The following is an 18,176-nucleotide window of genomic DNA, read 5'->3' as shown; positions in this document are numbered from 1 at the left end:
TCCAAATTGCTTGTCCCTTACTGACTAGAAGTCCAATTTAGGCTTGAAACGAGTTATTTATGCTCGCTACCTAAACATTCTCATCTATAAAATGGGAGTAATTCATACCTCACACAGTGTTGGGAGGAGGAATTGATTAATTAATGTTTATAATCCACTTTGAACTTGAAAAGGCTTCTTGGGAAGTTATTATTAAGCCTATATCATTTTTACTTTGAGTTCTGGGGTGTGTCTAAACCTGAAACTCAAAGGAAACCTCACAGTCCGTCCCACTCCCTCACCCTGAAGGAAGATAAAATGTAATAAGATTAATGCAAATTCCCTGAAAATGGTTACCCTTTAACCAGTAGACACTGTTTTCTTATAAGGCTCTCCAGGGATCCTGACTCAAAAGGGAAAGAAAAAAATAGTAACTATCTTCCATGCAAAGAAGCAGGAAGCAGTTCTTTGAACTGGGAAGGGGTAAGGGTGGGAGAATTCTGTTTTTCACTAAAGGGAGCTGTCAGTTCTCAAAACATTTAGTTCCTGACCCCCTACCTTCAAGGCCCTGAGAAAGCCAAACAGAGAATCTGACAGCCAGAAAAATTTGTACATAAGGCATTAAAGAATACTCAATATAATTTAATTTCTAGCCCTGCTAATCCATCCTGTTGTCAACAGCAAAACAATCAAATACAGCCAGTTGTCTGCAACAAGGTAACTGGGCTGTAGTATGGGGTTAGGTTTGCCACATAACCTAAGGTAATGCATGGCAGAGGGCACTTTAAGGGGCAACGGCTCTTTGGAACTCAGTGGGGGGTGCCCTTTCGTTAGAACAGGGAAAGAAAGGCAGGTGCTTTTGCATGGGAAAAAAAAAATCACAATAACCTAATCCCTTTAGAGAGCCATCAGACCCGTAAAGATTAAAAAACAAAAAAACAAACAAACAAAAACAAAAACCTATGCCCAGCTGTTCAGTAAGCCACATCAGAAATTATGAAGCACATTGATCCCTCAGCACTGACCATTCGATAATTGTTTCTTGCTGAAGAAACAGCTACCTGTGATATGTATCAATACCAAGCCTGCGCAGTTGTGTTACATTTTTCTTGCTGGAGGCCATAGCTTGAGTTTTAAGTCAATTGAGTCTATACACTAGAAGCTCATATTGACTATTGGATTAAACAGCAAGTCAATTTATTTTTCTGCGTTCAATATTCAGGGATGCAAGAGAGCAAAGAGATCCTCCAGATGTGCTTTTGTGAGGCAACCGTAACCCACTTAAACATTGCTGTGATGCTTTTTAAGCCATTTGAAATAGTATTTGCACACCCCTTGCTCAGCAGTTCAATACGCTCCTCGACTATGGGTATTTTACTCATTCCCTGTGCTGCCGAGATTGCGGTTTGATTCTCGGTTCTCCAAAGTGGTTACTAGAGGTGAGCACCTGGACTCTGCTGCATGAGGGGACTCTTTCGACTTCACCTCTTAGAGTAAATGCCTACCGTGCTGAATAAGGATGTTAAAATGAAGGTGTAATCCATCTGGGGACTGCAGCCCACAGTGATAGGGGGCCGGGCATGCAATCTTGATTTCTCTCGCAGAAATGATCACATTTAGGTAGTAGGCTATTTTAGCATCTTAATATCAGGTGGGACTAGGTAAGATTATGCCGTTTTAGAGATAGAAGTGATGAAATGAACACACATTAAATATTTGAGTTGAATCAAACTTAACTGGAAAAACTGAGGCCCAGAGAGGCAAGGTGATTTGCTTAAGGTCACACAGATTTATGCAAAGCTGGGACTGTAACCAGGGTCTCGTGATATCTAGGCTATCAATTTTCCATGATACCATGAGGCTGCTCGTTGTGATTTCTCCGTATCCGTGTTTCTTCCTGAGCTAATGTTCCGGGTCTTATTTTGTTTTGTATTCAGCTTTTCACTTAACTAATTGGAATATACTTTGTTAGAGAAGACTAAATTGTGAACATTCTTATGCTTTGTTTCTGCATAGTTATTTTGGCTCTGTTTTTGCTCGTCTTAAAGGGCTCCTGGTGTTTTAGAGTATGGGACAGCTTGTAAGGAGTAATGACATTCATTCATTTATTTAGTAAATTTTTATTCAGCACCTATTATTAACTAGGCACTACTCCAGGTACTAGAGATATATCAATGAAGATAAACAGACAAATACTCATGTCTTGGAGGAGCATATATTTCTGCAGAGAGAAGACAGACAATTAGCAGTAAATACAAGAAATAAATAAATTGTATAGTGGTACAAGGTGATAATTGCTAAGGGAAGAAGGAAAACTAGGGCAAGGAAAAAGGGAGGCAGGTTGCAGGTTTAAACAGAATGGTAAGGATAGGACTGCATAAATCCAAAGACGGTAATTGCACTGTTACTGATGCCATGTCTAGATAGTCCTTGGTTTAGAGAAAGATTTAAGGACTCTTTACAAGAACTCCACTCCCCTAACCAGACCTGAACCCCAAACCCTGGGGACCCCATACCTTGTCTTTACCTTTTACAGCCGTAGCTCAATTGCAAGCTTCTTACCCTTTTAGTGGAGGATCTACACTCTGCTGTGCCTATCTCAGTTTGGTTTGCATAATTTAAAAGGAGCAGAAGAGCACATGTACTTAAAGAAAGCCTGGTTGTGAAGTCTTTGATGCTCCTTCCTTTCTTTCTCCCCAGCACCCAGCTCTCTGTAGGTGCTCACTAGCTTCCCAGCCCTTTGCTCCCCACCAGGCAGCCTTTTGCATCTTTAAATGCCTGGACAGAGTTCCCCCTGTTTTATTTCCCTCCTCTCCTGAAGACCTTGCCAGATTACCTAGCCATCTGACAGACTAATCCAAGATGAAGGGGAAGGGGCTCAAGAATGGGAAGAGTGAGGTGGGGACCACAGAAGATTCAGTCTGAAGTGTGTCTAATAAGAGTGGCGGGGAGAGAAAGGGAGTAGGAGTTGGGACGAGGCCTGCTCCTGCAAGCTGGTCATGAGTGCCTTCATCTCAAGCTGGTTGGTTATCACAATATCGTGGGTGCTGTCTAAACTCAATTCTAGCCGAGCCAGCAAAATACCTTCCCTTCAACAAAGTTTCAGGTTCCCATCAAATTACCGATAAGGACTAAGCCACAGAATTGGAGGTTGAACTAGTTCACACACAGTTATTGCTGACTTCTGCACATCTGACGCCTCCTCTGGCACTTAGGGATGGAGGAGATGGAGTCAAAGGGTAGAAGGAGTCGAAGCCCCAGGTAGGGGATGTTTTTCCCCTGCCGCATTGTATTCCATAATGACCCAGCCATGAAAGGACGGGGTGCTTCACAAGACAATTCTTCTATGTCAGTAATTTTAAACCTAAAGAGGTTTGATGTCCCATAAGCATATTCATCTTTCCCTGTTTATTAAATTAAGCCCTCCATGAATCTGCAACAACATACTGTTCATTAATAGGAAAAGAGACCGTTGTTTCCCCCCAGGGAATATGTTGGCTCAGATCTGTTCCAAGGTAGGCATAAATGAATTGTGCGTGTGTGTGCTCGTGCCTTGAGTAGGGGGTAATCAGGGAGGGGAAAAGAGCAAAGAGGGAAAGAAGGAAAAGAGATCTTAAAGCTTAGACCAGAAATATCCAAGAAGGATTTTTATCAGAACTAAATTTCAGTACTCCTGGCGGAGTGCCTAGCAAGATATTAGTTTTTATAAAGAGAAAAAGGAACGTGTAATTGTAGTGTCTCCATAGGAAGAAAACTGCAGATCTGTTCAAGAGAACCCCCACGCAAATTTGAAAACAGCTTACATATAGGAAAATCAGGGGTTTTTTTCCTTCTAGCAACATTAACATAGTCAAACAACTGAAGAGAGAATTCTATTAACGAAGTCAGTCCCATCAAGTTAAAGCCTAGTAATACCACCATCAGGGCTCCATAGGGAATCTAATCTTTTGCAGCTTGGACCAGAATAACATGGAAAACCCATCCATTTAGAGTCATCTTACTGCTAGTGCTGAAGGCAAATTCAGGAAGCCCGACACAAGTTTACGGAACTTAAGAGAGAAGGGTTGAAAGAAGAAAGAAGGTAAAAGATATTCTGGCAGCCACATGAATCATAGGTAAGAAATCTTAGACGTGTGGGGTGTCTCAGGCCTCACTTGTTTCAGGACAACACACTTTCTTCAACGAATGTTACAGTAACATACTCAAAATATCAGTCACAAAGGAAGTTGAGGAAATGTGTTGAGTAATCATGAATTGATACTATAATTACCCTAAATTTTCAAGTTTCCAGTTAAAGCCAATGGTTGTTTTGTAATAGAATCTAAGGAACATGGTTATGCTGTGGGTTCAACAAAAGAGAAAGCTTTCGTCCTCAATTCTTAGGCTCTGCTTTAGGATGAAATTACCATGGAAGTGGCAGGCTACAGCCTTTAGAAAGAGACCAGCAAATGACTTCTGTCCATTCAGAAATACTAGTGGCCAATGTGGTGTATCTCATGAGTTTAGTGTAAAGGAAGATAAAGACTGTGGGTATTTGTGTTACCTAGATATGGGTGCATCCGTTAGGACTCCCAAATACCACTAAGACTGGTAGCCGCCCAGGGCAGTAAGCAGGGTAGGGAAACCAGAGACGGGCTTTCTCTTTTCTTGGCATACACTCTACTAGCAGAAGCGGGAATACCCACAGCCATGTGAGGAAGAGTCCTTAGGAAGGGATGTCTGGTGGAGGATCTGTGAAGGAGATTGGGCCTCTGTGATCCTTCTGAAGTCTCTATTGATGGCCTCTCAGGATGAAGCCATTTCCATGGTTGGCTCTTGGATTAGGACAGATTCTGAGATGGAGACGTCACAGAATGGCGCCACAGATTTGACGATGAATATCATGACTGGCCTTGACATTGAAAAGTACTATGCAGACTCACCTGACCCAGATGCTCTGACAAAAGCCAACCCATTCAGAGCGATAACATGATCAGGTTCCCTGAGGTAGAAAGCAGGGAACTGCCCTATTAGGAATCCCCAGAAGCCATGGCTGTGGGTGTCCGCCAGGTCCTGCAGTCTGAGTCAGGCCAAAGGCACGTACTGTTATCAAAGGGTCTCACAGCTGTGCCACGTTAGTGATCTCTACACTGCTGCTGAATGCTCCTGACTTATGCCTCCCCAGACAGCCAAACAGAATTCCATGAACAATTAGCGTCTTAAAGCTGGGAGAAAAGAAGTATTTCAGTGAAACAGGTATAGCTATCCTCAAGTCTTTCTTACGTATTACATAAATGTGAAGCACACCTTTTCAAAAACAGAGTTCTTGGCCTCTGCCCTTGGGAAATTTCCATATCTAGGTAGGGTAGTGTCAAGTCTGCTTGGCCCGGTAGCTCTGGATGTTTCCAGAGTCGATACTGACCTGACCTTTCTTGAGTCTTTATGTGCGTATCAATTCAGTGGCTAGAAGTTGCCCCTGAGTTCTTGAGTTTGCCTGGACTCTTCTGCCACTGTGTGACCTTCACTAAGTTACTTCTCTTTTCTAGGTCTCATCACTTTACTTCTGACATGGAGAGTTCTCTTGCTTTCAATTCTCTCTTTTGTAGCCAGACTTAATAGTTATCGGGGTATCACTTAGTGAAGTAGATTTTGGAGTAAATCAATATTAGTAGAAGTATTGGTAAAATCAGGATTGGTAAAAAGTACCAGTGTAAATTTTTGAAGTTCATAACTCAGCTGTGATTGGGTAAGAAATTATTCCCATTCTCAGGAAACACACACTGAAGTATGTAGAGCTAAAGGACCATGTATATACTATATCCTCAAACGGTTCAGAAAACAAATATATACATCCATGTAGAGCAAGAGAAAGAGAGAAAAAAAAGGTTTTCAGTAAATCACTATGAATGATAAAGCCAGCACCGAGTATATAAAGATCATTCTTCAAGTCAAAGTTCACTGTAGATTTTTAAAGCCAAGAGCCCGCCAGAAAGCCTGTGACTCCCTGTGTTCCAGTTTTCATAGACTTGTCAAGACGGATCAAGGCTTCATCCCCACAACCTTCAGGTGCAAATGAGCTGTCAAGGGAGGTTTTCAGAAAGCAATAAAGAGCCCCTTCCTTAGAGGCCAAGAGAGTCTGGGTCTCCCATTTTAGTCAAAGAAAGCTAAATGGAACCTGCAACTCAAAATATGTAATGATTCACCCCATGGTAATAAAGCAGCCCTGGAAAACTCCCTGGCGGGATTAATCTTAATCGGCAATTAAGATAAAGTCTGGGCACATGCTAATCCAGGGCTTAATCGGAGACATTTTAATGTGCTGCCATGGTGTGGATATAAGACTAGGATTCCACTAATTGAGCCTGGAATGTGGGTGTGAGGAGGAGGAATCGCAGTGCAGGGGTTGCCTGTAGATCCAGCAGTGAAATGAGGTTTTGCAGGAGTGTTGGGCAGTCTGGGCTAGGACGGCCCCTACGTGTGGCTCACCTTGCCATTCATGAACGCTCCGTCTTTTCTGTAGAGCAACAGGAGCAAAAAGGCAAAGCAAGTTCCTAACAAGATATACAGTAGACGTCTTGCTTTACTTATCACGTTTTGAAAGCCCTGGTGCATGAGATGATGACTCACACAAGGTAGGTGTGGGGACCCATACGAGGAAAAGCAAAATAGTTTTTTAAAAGAGAAACATTTAAAACAGTTTTTAAAGAAAGTTAAAGCTGACATTATTACTCTGTGGTATTTTTCCTAGAAATTTATTTTTTGCATATTTCTAAAATCCAGGCAATCATATGAGGTAGTTTATAAATATAAATTTCCAGTGACCAAGACTTAGTACCCTAGGTCAGCAAGAGAATCCTGCCACCTGCTTGCCAGCTACTTTTGTCTCCAATTGTGTCATTTTAAAAATCCCACCTTGAATTGAACAATGAGAACACTTGGACACAAAGCGGGGAACATCACACACCGCGGCCTGTCAGGGGGGTGGGGGCCTGGGGGAGGGATAGCGTTAGGAGAAATATCTGATGTAAACAACGAGTTGATGGGTACAGCAAACCATCATGGCACATGTATACCTATGTGTGAAACCTGCACGTTGTGCACTTGTATCCTAGAACTTAAAGTGTAATACAAATAAATAAAAATAAAAATAAATAATAAAATAAAAATCCCACCTTGTCAGCCATGATTTGAAAATTTGTTGCTGGCATGTACCCTGAAATTCTCATGAGCAACTCAAGGATCCGGTTTAAACAGAATATACTTAGAGAAGTTTATTCCATGTTCTTGGCGTCATCACTAAATGCACTGCAGCATCGTGCTACCTATGTTTTTCCAAGATCTCATGTATCCTCATGATCCTGAGAGGTAGGGGAGGAACCAGGCCCTTCTCCCAGATGAGACAACTGATCTACAGAGAGAACAAGTGGCTTGCCCACAGAAGACTGAGTTTTGCGTTACTTATTATTCACTTGTCCATGGGAAATGAACCTGGCTATCAAGTTTTTAATGAGGTGTATGATGAAGTTCATGTATGGGGTTCATGCTAACATTCTGGAGAACAGGTTGAGCCTTCCCTCAATGCAGGGAAAGAAGTGTGAGAAACATGAAGCTGCAAAAGAGAGCAGCTCGGTGACAATCAATAGTGGCCTTTTCTATCACTAGGTATCCCTTGAGCACCAACTATATGAAAGGCCTAGTGCTGGACACTGCAAAGTGCACAAAGAAACATAAGGCAAGGTCACTGCTACCCAAGGGCTTGTGTCCTCTTGGAAAGAATACAGTATAGAGATGAAATGATAGCTAAGCTCCCAGGCAAGTGTGTGAGATGTACCAATGAATGGGCCACACAGAACGAGCTCACTGGTCTAAAAAGACCAAGAGATTACTTTTGGCTGAGTGTTCAGGGAAGGCTTCCCTGAGGAGGCAGTCTTGAATAATCCAGGGCGAGAGAAGGAAAGGAGGCATTCCAGATGGGAAAGTAACTCAAACTCAGTGGAATGGAGGGTGGGAGGATAGGGGGAGTTGGATATAGCAGAAAATAAGGCAGAAAGAAAAGAGAGTCAGTCTACGGGGGACTCAGAAGTCCTACCTTAAGAGTTAAAGCTTGTTCCCTTATGCGCTGTGGATAGGGTTGCCAGATTTAGCAAATAAAAATACAACATGCCCAGAGAGGTTTGAATTTCAGATAAACAAAGAATAATTTTTGATATAATTGTGTCCCAAATAGTGCATGTGACATACTTATACGAAAATATTATTTGGTGCTTATCTGAAATTCAAATGCAACTGGGTATCTAGCATTTTACCTGACAACCTTAACTGTGGAGTTCTTGAAGATTTTGGAGTAGAGGAGTCCCATGAAATTAAATCTCTTCCAAAAAGGAGCCTGAGAATCATACATCAAGAGCTGTGAAAACTAGCCAGGCATGGTGAAGCACTCCTGTAGTCTCAGCTACTCAGGAGGCTGAGGCAGGAGGATCTCTTGTGCCCAGGAGTTTGAGGCTGCCGTGCACTATGATTGGGCCTGTGAGTAGCCACTGAGCTCCAGCCTGGGCAACATAATGAGACTGGGTCTCTAAAAAACAAACAAACGTAAAGGAGCATGAAACCTCACTCATCCTACACTTTCGTTTATGGGAAAGCTCATTGGAAATTTTATGCCCCATCTAAGGGGTTCCCTGTAGCTGAAACTCATGAATTACCTGGTTATGAGATATAAGCTTAATATGAACCATGAATTCAATAATGTCACAAATGAGGCAGTTGTCCCTGGGAAGGCTGGTTAGTGTAGAGCTGAATTGGGCTTTGAAAACATAATTTCTTACAAACCCCTGACTTCTAGGCTTTCCACACCTGCCTGTATGTGCTGGTCAGTTAAGAAACACAAAAGGAGATCAGACATAATAGGCACAACATTAAAAACATAATAGGAAAATTACATTGGACTTCTATAATTTTCATTAAAATCTCTTTTCTCCAAGAAAAAAAGGAATATGTTTTTTGAACATTTGTAGTTTTTAGAATTTAAATGGGCAGCATTCAGAAACAAAAAGCCTTTTAACGAAGGTGTAAATTGTGCCTTTTTAAAATGACTTTTCTTCCCTACCCTAGTACCCACAGTAATGAACACTCCTACCCAATCAAAATATGAAAACAAAATTGGAGCTGTGTCAGCATCTTGGCTGCAAATAAAACTCAAAACAGGTTATAGCACATGCTAGGAATACAAAATAAGGTTAGAAATAATGCTTCAGCTGTGAGTTCTTCAGGCAGTGGAAATAATAGAGCATAATTTAGTAGAAGAGGAACTAGGCAGTCAGCATACACAGGGAAAATGAAAGAAGCAAGAAAAATGCAAGGGGTAGGAAACAGGGTTGGAAGAAATTGGAGGGGGACAATGGGTGGCTAATTATTAGAGGAAAAGAAAGGCCCAGCCTGGTCAGAGAACATTCAGGAGCATAGAGGGTGGTCTGCTTGAAGAAACTGCTGGTAATAGTGAGTTTTCCGAGGTGATTCCAAATGGATATCAGACATCAGAGAGGCACACTCGTGGCATAAGAGTTTATAACATCAACATCTAACTGCCGATGAGACCAGAAAGAAGGAATCCACTGAGACCTAAGCAGGCTTCTGCTACCTGGTGACTAGAACATTCAAGGATGTTTTATTTTATTAGTCTAAGATTATCCCCTAAACCGTAACCAAATTTGCAGAGCAGCTCTGTAATTATCTTGGCTTACAGGTGCATATGTCAGCTCACAGTGCTCAACCAAATGGGTTTTTTTTTGTTGTTCTTTTTGCAACTTCATCAAGATATTACTAGTCCAGATTCCCCCTGCCATGTAAGAGCACCTAACCCTGGTGAATAAAGACGAGACAAAAAGAGTTAACAGGTTTTCTGCTTCATATTATATTTGCAAGAGGCTTATCGAGACAGTTATCTCAAATAGCAGTTTGCACATTTACTTTCATTCTAACTCAATTAAAGATTATTTTTCTTAAATATTTATCATGGAAGTTCATTTGCCTTTGCTTTACTTCCTGGGACTAACAGTTAAGAACCTGTTATTAAGGGAAAGGGGTGGCCCTTCTTTACTCTCTGTTCACACCAGGTAAAATCGTTCTAAAATGTGGTCGCTAGCATACACCAATCTTGAATAGGGCATTCGTTGCCTGATTAGGATGATGACCGAAGTTTCACAAGCTGTGTTCACTGTGCACGTTTTAAAAATAACCACACATGCAGTACACATTCAGTGAAGATTTGTTAGGGAGGAGAAATGAAATAATGCCGATTGAAACTCCCCTAAATGTACTACAGCCTCTACTCTGCATCCTTTCTTGAAATAATCATTTTGTGGAGAAGACACATCATTGCCAAAGTCAGCTCCTCCCTCCCACCTGGTCAGTCCTTTCTCATTGTCTGCATGTGATGAGTTCATTAGAAATAACAAAAATCCATTTTATCAGGCCAGCCTTCACCTCTGTCTGTCAGTGCACCTGCTCTTAATTTTACCACTTATGATTCAGTTGTGAGATGAATTTTAAGCTTTGGCCTCTGGTTTGGTTTATTCCACGCTTGTACTGCTCCATATTGATTTTTGTTAAATGAGGCCTTTAGTGGTTAGCTGTAAAGGCAATTATTTAACGCTTTCAAAAATAGTATGGGAGTGGAAAATAAAAACTGAAAGTTCAGTTGACGTCCAGCCAGTGATTTGGAGGCATATTGGTTTCCCATAACCCACATGAGAAAGAGACATTCAGCCAGCCTACGGCTCACACCTGGACAAACCTGCCCATCCTTTCAGGTACGTTCACAAGCTCTTGGTGGAATTGTTTCTTTCTTGATTAACTTTACAGCCCCATCACGATCCCACTGTGCACATATGCCATTTCCTCATTACCTGTTCCATGCCCAGCAAGTTTCTGATGTGTTTCAAATTTGAAGTTGCTTGATGGATGTATCTGGGTATTGGAAGTAGTGAGTGCATTGCCATCTGGCAAAAGAGGAGGCAGCGGCAAAGTCTTGTTAAGCAGAAAGTTTGGAGGATAAGCGAGGGTGTCATGATGGGGGATGAGAAAACAAATGAAAACACGGATGGAATTTACTATTGACCCTTCCAATTCAATTTCACTTCCCCCAAGGAGACCTTGATAAGTGTGTGATTCAGCCCGGAAAACTCGACCCATAGGCCACCCTGCATGGAGTAGTACTTCCTGCATATCAGGCATCTGTGCTGGGCATGGTGGTGTAGAGTGATGAACGAGATGTGGCCCTGCCCTTAAGGAACTGACAGTCCAATGAAAAGCCACCAGTATACGGACCTTTTACCACGAGACACTTGAGTAGAAATGGAGGCTCTAGGAGCCCCAGTGTTAGACAAACTGACCCAGGCATCATGAAAATCTTCATAAAGGAGCTAACAATTATTCTTGGTTTTGCAAAGCAAGAAGGGAGTTTGCAGGTACAAAAGAGAAGGTGAGGACAGGGAATAGAATACACAAACACAAGAAGTGATCAAATGACCAAGAATACCTCGGGTACAGTGAGAAGTGTGGTGTGGTTAGACTAGAGCAGAGTTGAGTTTCAGTGGGAGAAGACAATGTGAGATCTGGCAGCCCATATTGCACCCTTCCTGGGGACTTTCTTGCCTTTCTAATTGAAAAGAAGGGTGCTTCAAAGCTAATAGCTCTAGTTCCAACACCCAACTCCTCTATCGTCAGCTGTGTGAAATAGGGCAAGGTACTTAAAAACAGCCTCAACTTTTCATGTGTGAAGTGGATATTATAATGGCAGATTTGTAGATGTGTTTAGAAGATCAAATGAGAGGACATATTTAGAGTACCTGCTGGTATCCCCCAAATTTTCCAGTTAGTATTTGCCTTTGTGTGTGTCCTTATCATGGACCACAGGCTCAAAAGGCCAATGTCCCAGCAGATAGCATCAAGATATCAAGAAAGCCAAGGCTGAGGTCCTTAATGGTAACTGTTCCACCACCTCAGTCTAGAAAAAAATATATATCCCAACTAAAACAGGACCCATGCAGGCAGGAAGCCCTGTTTAATCACACCTTCCAATTTTCCAAGAGAAGCTTGAAGCACAGATTTCTAAGTGAAATTTCCCATCTTTTCTGTGTTAGTTACTAATCTGAATTTAAAACACAGTGTAGGCAAAACAGTACATGTCTTTGGGCCATACACAACCTGTGGGCTGCCAGTTGACAGCCTTTGATCTCTATCTTCTCTCCCACTACATTACAGGCTCTTACAGGGCTAGTGCTGTGGTTGTTAATGATTCGTATCAGGGCTGGCTCATGGCAGATGCTTCGTGGTTGGAGGGCACTGACTTTAGCCACATACAGACATCGACACCAGGGGCGAGGAAAAGCAAGCCAACAAGTGAGGTGTTCAAAAGTGCAGAATTCAAAGAGTGACCCAATGCCATAGCACAAGCCCAGGAATGAAAACTTTTAAAACTCGGCCCCAGCAAGAAGCTCCTGGGAGAGGAGCAGATCCTTGGGAAAAAAAAAAAATGTGCAGTCTGTGAAGGGCAAAGTTTGGCAATCTATTAAACAGCAAGTTACAATAGGCGAGTGCAGAGATCACAGAGGCAGGGATTAATGTACACACATCTATACAGGGAACTTTGATGCTTTCAAATGCCTCCTCGCCATCTGAAAATCAGGCAGCAGGCATCGCCTACATATTTCACAGCAGTCTACCTGTCTGGGTGTTTGGGCTTGACAGCAGGAAGCTCTTTGAAATGAGGCTGAGGCATTTCAAACACTTCTGCTTGAATATCCAGTTTGTGTATTCTGTCGATGGCTTTTTAAATTGGCTTTATTTTACTTTATTATATTTTTTTTTACTAATTTTGGAATCTCTTACTAAGTCGAAAGTCTGCAAAAGAGCAAATTACAAAGCCAGGATGCCTTTTGACGATCTCAAGTGAATGATACAGACACAGGCTCGCAGGCTCACAGGCTCACACACAATTCCATGTAACAAGGAAGGAGAGAAGTTACATTCACAGAGCAGAACTATTTTCAACAACAGTCCAGTGAAAAGTGCCAAATGTTTGAACCTTTTGACTCCTGCCCAGATAATATCATAATGGTTTAGAGAGGGATGTTTACAGCTTTCTATGCGTAATAAATAATTTAGAAGCCATTCATTAAAACCTTCTAAATTACAGACACTGCAGGCGAATTCCTTCTTTTAAGAAGGAAAGGATGACCTGAAAATTGGTCCCCGGTTTCTTGCCTTCTTCTCTTTGATTCTTTTTGTTTATTCTTCTTGCTAGAAGCTGAGTGAGTAAAGTACCGATATTGGGGGGTTGGGTGGGGGAGCGGGTTACACCACTGTAAATACTTAGAACCACAGTGCACGTAAAAATGAAGCTGGGCTGCCTTGGCCTGGTGAAATCATGCGATGGAAATCTGAAGATCTTACATTTTATTCTGAGGTCCACAAAGGTCTTGTTTATGCTTCTCTTCTCATTTTAAGAAGGAGGTGCCAATGTACTGGCAGTGAGGAGGAGAGTGGAAGGATTTGCATGAAGCAGCTTCTGTGACTCAGGTTTTCAAAGCTGTCTCATGGAAGGCAAAAAATACTATCCTTATCCGAATCGTGATGCAGGTGTGGTAACTTGGCTATCTCTTCTAACACCACATTGCAAGGCCTTGATTGTGGGGTGTGGGAATCTTACACAAGACCCGACCAAGCCAGAGAGGATTAGCTTTAATTTCATTCAAAAGCTGTAAGTAGGAGAAAAGACTGTCAGTATCCTAAGGCAATACTTAGGAACAAGTAGAATTAGGTAGGATTGTTTTGGGAGTGACAGAAAGACCATGATTCTGAGTTGATCTCAAGAACTCCCAGGCCAGGCTCAGTGGGCACACATTGAATTTATTTTCATTCGGTTTGGTGGGGGATCCTGGGAGCAAGCTACTTTGACTCATAGATGTAAACAGTAAGAAACCAAACTGTTGATTGGAGCCAAAGTCCTTCTCGTTCAAAAATAGCCTGTATCAGGGAAAGAGAGAAGGGGGAATTAGAAATGGGCCCTGGGTTCGAGGATATTCCCAATATAAAGACACCCTTACTTCTAATGTAGGCATTTCAGATTCCCACTACTTTGTCATCCGTATTGAAACTGGGCACCAACTTCCCGATTCAATAGCAATGAAGGCAACACATGATGCTGTCCTTTGTGGTAGCTCGCTTCCTTTTGTGGAGGCATACCACCGAGAGGACAGGCTTCTGATTCCAGGCACAGAAGCCATCTCCAGCTAAATGATGAACCCATTTTTAAAGACGTCGTTTTTATGGTTTCTTAAATGACAAGGCATTTCAAGTACAATGTGGTAAAGGGGCACGATCATAAAGCAATGTGGTTGGCAAGGAAGGTATTTCATTGTGAGCAGGGGTGTCGAAGCCGAGCTTTATCAATGAGTGGAATTCCCTGTAAGTAGAAAGATAAATGAATTAGTAACTCAGAGTAATTTTTTAAAAATACATATCCAGATGAAAGCTCAGATAAGTTTGATCCCTTTTAGCCAATGAAGTATGATCTCTAATTAGGTTTCCATGCAGACAGTGCAGCCTTGGAGTACATTTCTGAATCTAGTTGACCTTTTCAGCTGGAGAAGCCAAATGATTTCCATTCCATGCTCTTTAATTCTGGAGGAATTTCTAATTTGTTGCCAGAGATAAAAAAACTCACTCCAAACATGAAAAAAGTTTTAAATAGTCCAGAGCCCCATTTACAGAATATTAAAATTTTTGAGCTGAGAGAACCCTAAAAGACCATTTTATTCCATTCCTTTATTTTACTGATAATAAAATTGAGGACCAGAGAAAAATCAAAGACTCGCCCAAGGTCACTCAGGGACTTAGGACCTAGGATTAGAACCCATGCCTCCCGCTTCCCACCCCAGCCTCTCTGCTTGGCCAGTCTCTTATTTGCCTGCTAGGCTTTTTTTTATGTGGTCCAGATGTTGCCGCATCAAAGGCCTCTCACTGAACTCCACCATCAGACCTGCTTTAGGGAAACTTCCATGGGCCAACACCTACCCTCTTGCCTTTCTTAATTTCTTTTGGAAATTCTCTATTCTCTCACCTTATTAATGTTAAAACAAAACGGGTTCTTTTATTGCCACAGGCAGCAGGAAAGTGAAGTTCTTGATGGAGGCAAGTGTCTTCCCTAGTGAGAGCAAGTAAATTAGTTCTGAGGTCCTCTCACTCACTCTAACTGTAATGAGAGACACCAGCCCTTCTTCATTAATGAGATGCCAATCACAAAGGGAGCAGCCTCAGAGAGCCTTTGGGGAGGGGGGCGGCGGGGGAGAGCAGTGATTGGCACTGTACTAAGAAGGGAGGAAGCAGAAAATAAAAGCCTCCAGAGGCGGGAAAACACGTGGATGATCTCAAATCAGAAGGGTAGGTCCATCGGAAACCCGAGGGGCTCCTGAATGGGCCAGTCAGCGTAGTCTATGGCAAACATCTTTGGGCAGGAGAATTGGGGAGCTACCCCCCTGGCATATTTTCCCACGTATGCTTTCCGAGGCAAGGTTGTGTTCATGCTAAAGTGTGTCCCACATGGGGATCCGTATGATTGGTGACAGTTGGGGCTCCTTAATGACTGGGTTCTCTTGGAAGGCTGGCAGCAGCGAACCTCCTCGCTCCTCTGCCTTAGATCTCGTCAAGAGTTTAACATGCTGTGTAACCTCCTAAACTTTGAAAAGGAAACTTTCTAAAAGAAAGTTAAGGAAAAATAATTTGATGCTTACGGGAACTTTTTTTCTTGCATGAGATAATTTCCCTGGTAGGAGACACTGTTCTTAAATTTGTCCAAGGACCGGTTAACCCAAGACCATGTTTCCAGGGCGGGGGAAACATCTAAATCATATTTGTTCAACTCCTGCTCTCAAAGTGGCTTGAGAATAGGTTCTGCCCCTGGCAAGATGATGCTTGCTGTCTTTTCCTCTCAGCTACCCAGAATGGCATTTGCAGCATCGCTGAGAACGTTTTGGGAAAATATCTGTGCAGTTTTCCCAACTCAGTTTTCACCATCTGCAGCCTGCCTTTGCTTTGGTAGGTTGGTTAAAAAAAAAAAAAAAATCTGTGCATATTGGAAACAGTACTTTTATTTGTAATTAAATGCCTTTTTCCCTGTTATTTTTTCCCTGAAAACATTTTTGTTTATGAATATGGGTCTATATGAAGGTTAAAAGACTTTCAGCACTCAAAACAACTTAATAAAATGTCTGAGCACACAATTAGGCATGCTATGTCCTTCAAGAATCAGGTAGCGGAAGTTCTAATTGGCAAAGCAGCGTCTTGAATGTCATTTTCTAAACCCATTAGACCATGTGTAACAGAGAAAGAGGAGAAGCAGCAGCAGTTTACGAAATACCAATAGTCCCCCTTGCAGACATAATTTTAGGGTAGCGGTTAGATGATATTGAACTTGTAACAAAATGTAGCTACAAAGCCACAGTAGCTTCAAGTAAAATGACATTTCTTTAGATCATGTGTAGGCTCACCTTGTAATAGTAGGAGTAAATATGTGTATAAGCAAGCTGGAGATGCTCCTTTATTCCCTGTGTGTGTGGTGTGTGTGTGCGTGGGTGTGTGTGTGTACTGTGTGTGTTTCATGCACTTCTTTAAAGGCACACAGTTGGCTGTAATATGTCCTTCTTTCTCTGAATTCTGGTGACCTTTCACCATAGATGGGGCAAGGCCCAGGCCTCTGGTTTGATAGAAATACGGCACATCTGTCTTCAGTTATTCACATCTGATACCATAACCTTCGTGTCTGGCTGCTTTGGGTCTACCACCATTAAAATTTAAATTAAGAACCAGAAGTTTTTAATAAATTCAAGCCAGAGTTGAGCCTCCCAGAGATGTTATCTTGCCTGGAATCCCCTCGTTTTAGTTTAATAGTATTTTTGGAAAATCTGACAAGACTCACCTAGAAACTCCATTCTTTGTTGAAGACCAAAAAGGAAGAATCACCATGGAAAATAAAGATTCATAAAGCCAGCTGCATTTTATTCTAGATGCTTCTTTTTCTGCTAGAAACCTGTTTTTCAAAAACTTGGTTGACAAAGTCTCATTTGTATATTTTTCCCCTTATGTTTTAGACACCTGGGTTTTTAAAGATAAAATTCTTGCAGATGTTTTGGATTAGTCTGTTTTCAAAAGTGCTCAAGAACTTGATTTCCAAGGACTAGACTTTTTTTTTTTTCATTACCAACTACTGTAGTTTGCAAAGAGGGAGAAACTTAGCTTGCAATTGGCCTGAATTCAATAGAATCGCACACCCTCCTGGTTTTAAGGAACATTTGAAACTGAACCATGCATAAGTGTGCCACCTGACTGAGCTTTCTAAACAAATATTTGTCATCTTTGTCGGACCAAAATTCTCATATAGTGTTTTGAATTTAATTAGAGGCATACCTAAATGGTTAGGGGAGAAGGACAGAAGTCTAGCCCCAGAAATGGCTCATAGGAAAATAAGACAATTTCAGTTTTACTTACTCAGGCACACCATAGGAGAGGTACTTCTCCAAGCTGGTAAGTGAGCCATTTTTGCAAAAATAGAAGCAACATTCTGGGCAAGAGCTTGAAAGTAGAAAAGGCCTGGGATAAAACATTATTTTTTAAAAAAACATATCATAAAAGAGAGTTGCCCAGCTCTTTCTTAACTTGTGAACTAGCTGTTCTACACATTTACCATAAGATAATTGATGTTTGTAATGCTGCCCCTAAGGCACTACAGGATCCTAAAGTGCCTTCTGAATCATCAAAGAATGATTCATTGCGTTCTGGGTGGTTTTCTTGTTGAGTGTATTTTATTGTATACGAATCCCTTTGAAAATTGATAATACATCTGTGATGGGTACCAGAGGTTTGCAATCAAGAGCACACAGCCACAACTGGTGAGTGGGAAGTGTCTTTGGTGTACAGGCTGGGTGGCACCCCCACATCCTCCATCCTGCTGCTTCGAAGAGGCAATGTCGCCCATGGAATCTGCAGAAGTTGGTCTCTGTGAAGGTTTCATTCAACTCCTCCCTCTCCTCCCTTTCCTGCTCATCTTGCTAGTAGGAGCCCACGTGTGAACAGCAATTCCGTATTCCCACCCCTCCCTGTGCCCAAAAGGAGAAGGGCCGGAAACTTAGGGTGGCACTAATTAGGCAGCGTCATACAAAAAC

The 18,176-nt window shown here is 42.0% G+C and overlaps 1 protein-coding gene and 1 long non-coding RNA gene across 2 annotated transcripts in view; one reads left to right on the top strand and one right to left on the bottom strand.

Annotated features, from left to right (window-relative positions):
• RORA (RAR related orphan receptor A) overlaps positions 1–18,176 on the top strand; it is a 736,533-nt gene that overhangs the window by 450,089 nt on the left and 268,268 nt on the right. The window lies entirely within an intron of this gene.
• LOC129526996 (uncharacterized) lies at positions 13,847–15,581 on the bottom strand. Its single transcript, XR_008671827.2, has 3 exons — positions 15,080–15,581; positions 14,064–14,422; positions 13,847–13,983 (listed from the first exon to the last, which is right to left on the bottom strand). It is a non-coding gene; the product is annotated as an uncharacterized lncRNA (long non-coding RNA).

The sequence above is a fragment of the Gorilla gorilla genome, chromosome 16 (genome assembly GCF_029281585.2).
Source record: "Gorilla gorilla gorilla isolate KB3781 chromosome 16, NHGRI_mGorGor1-v2.1_pri, whole genome shotgun sequence".
NCBI lineage: Eukaryota > Metazoa > Chordata > Mammalia > Primates > Hominidae > Gorilla > Gorilla gorilla.
Note: the sequence above shows the minus strand (reverse complement) of the source record. Positions and strands in the feature narration are given on the sequence as shown.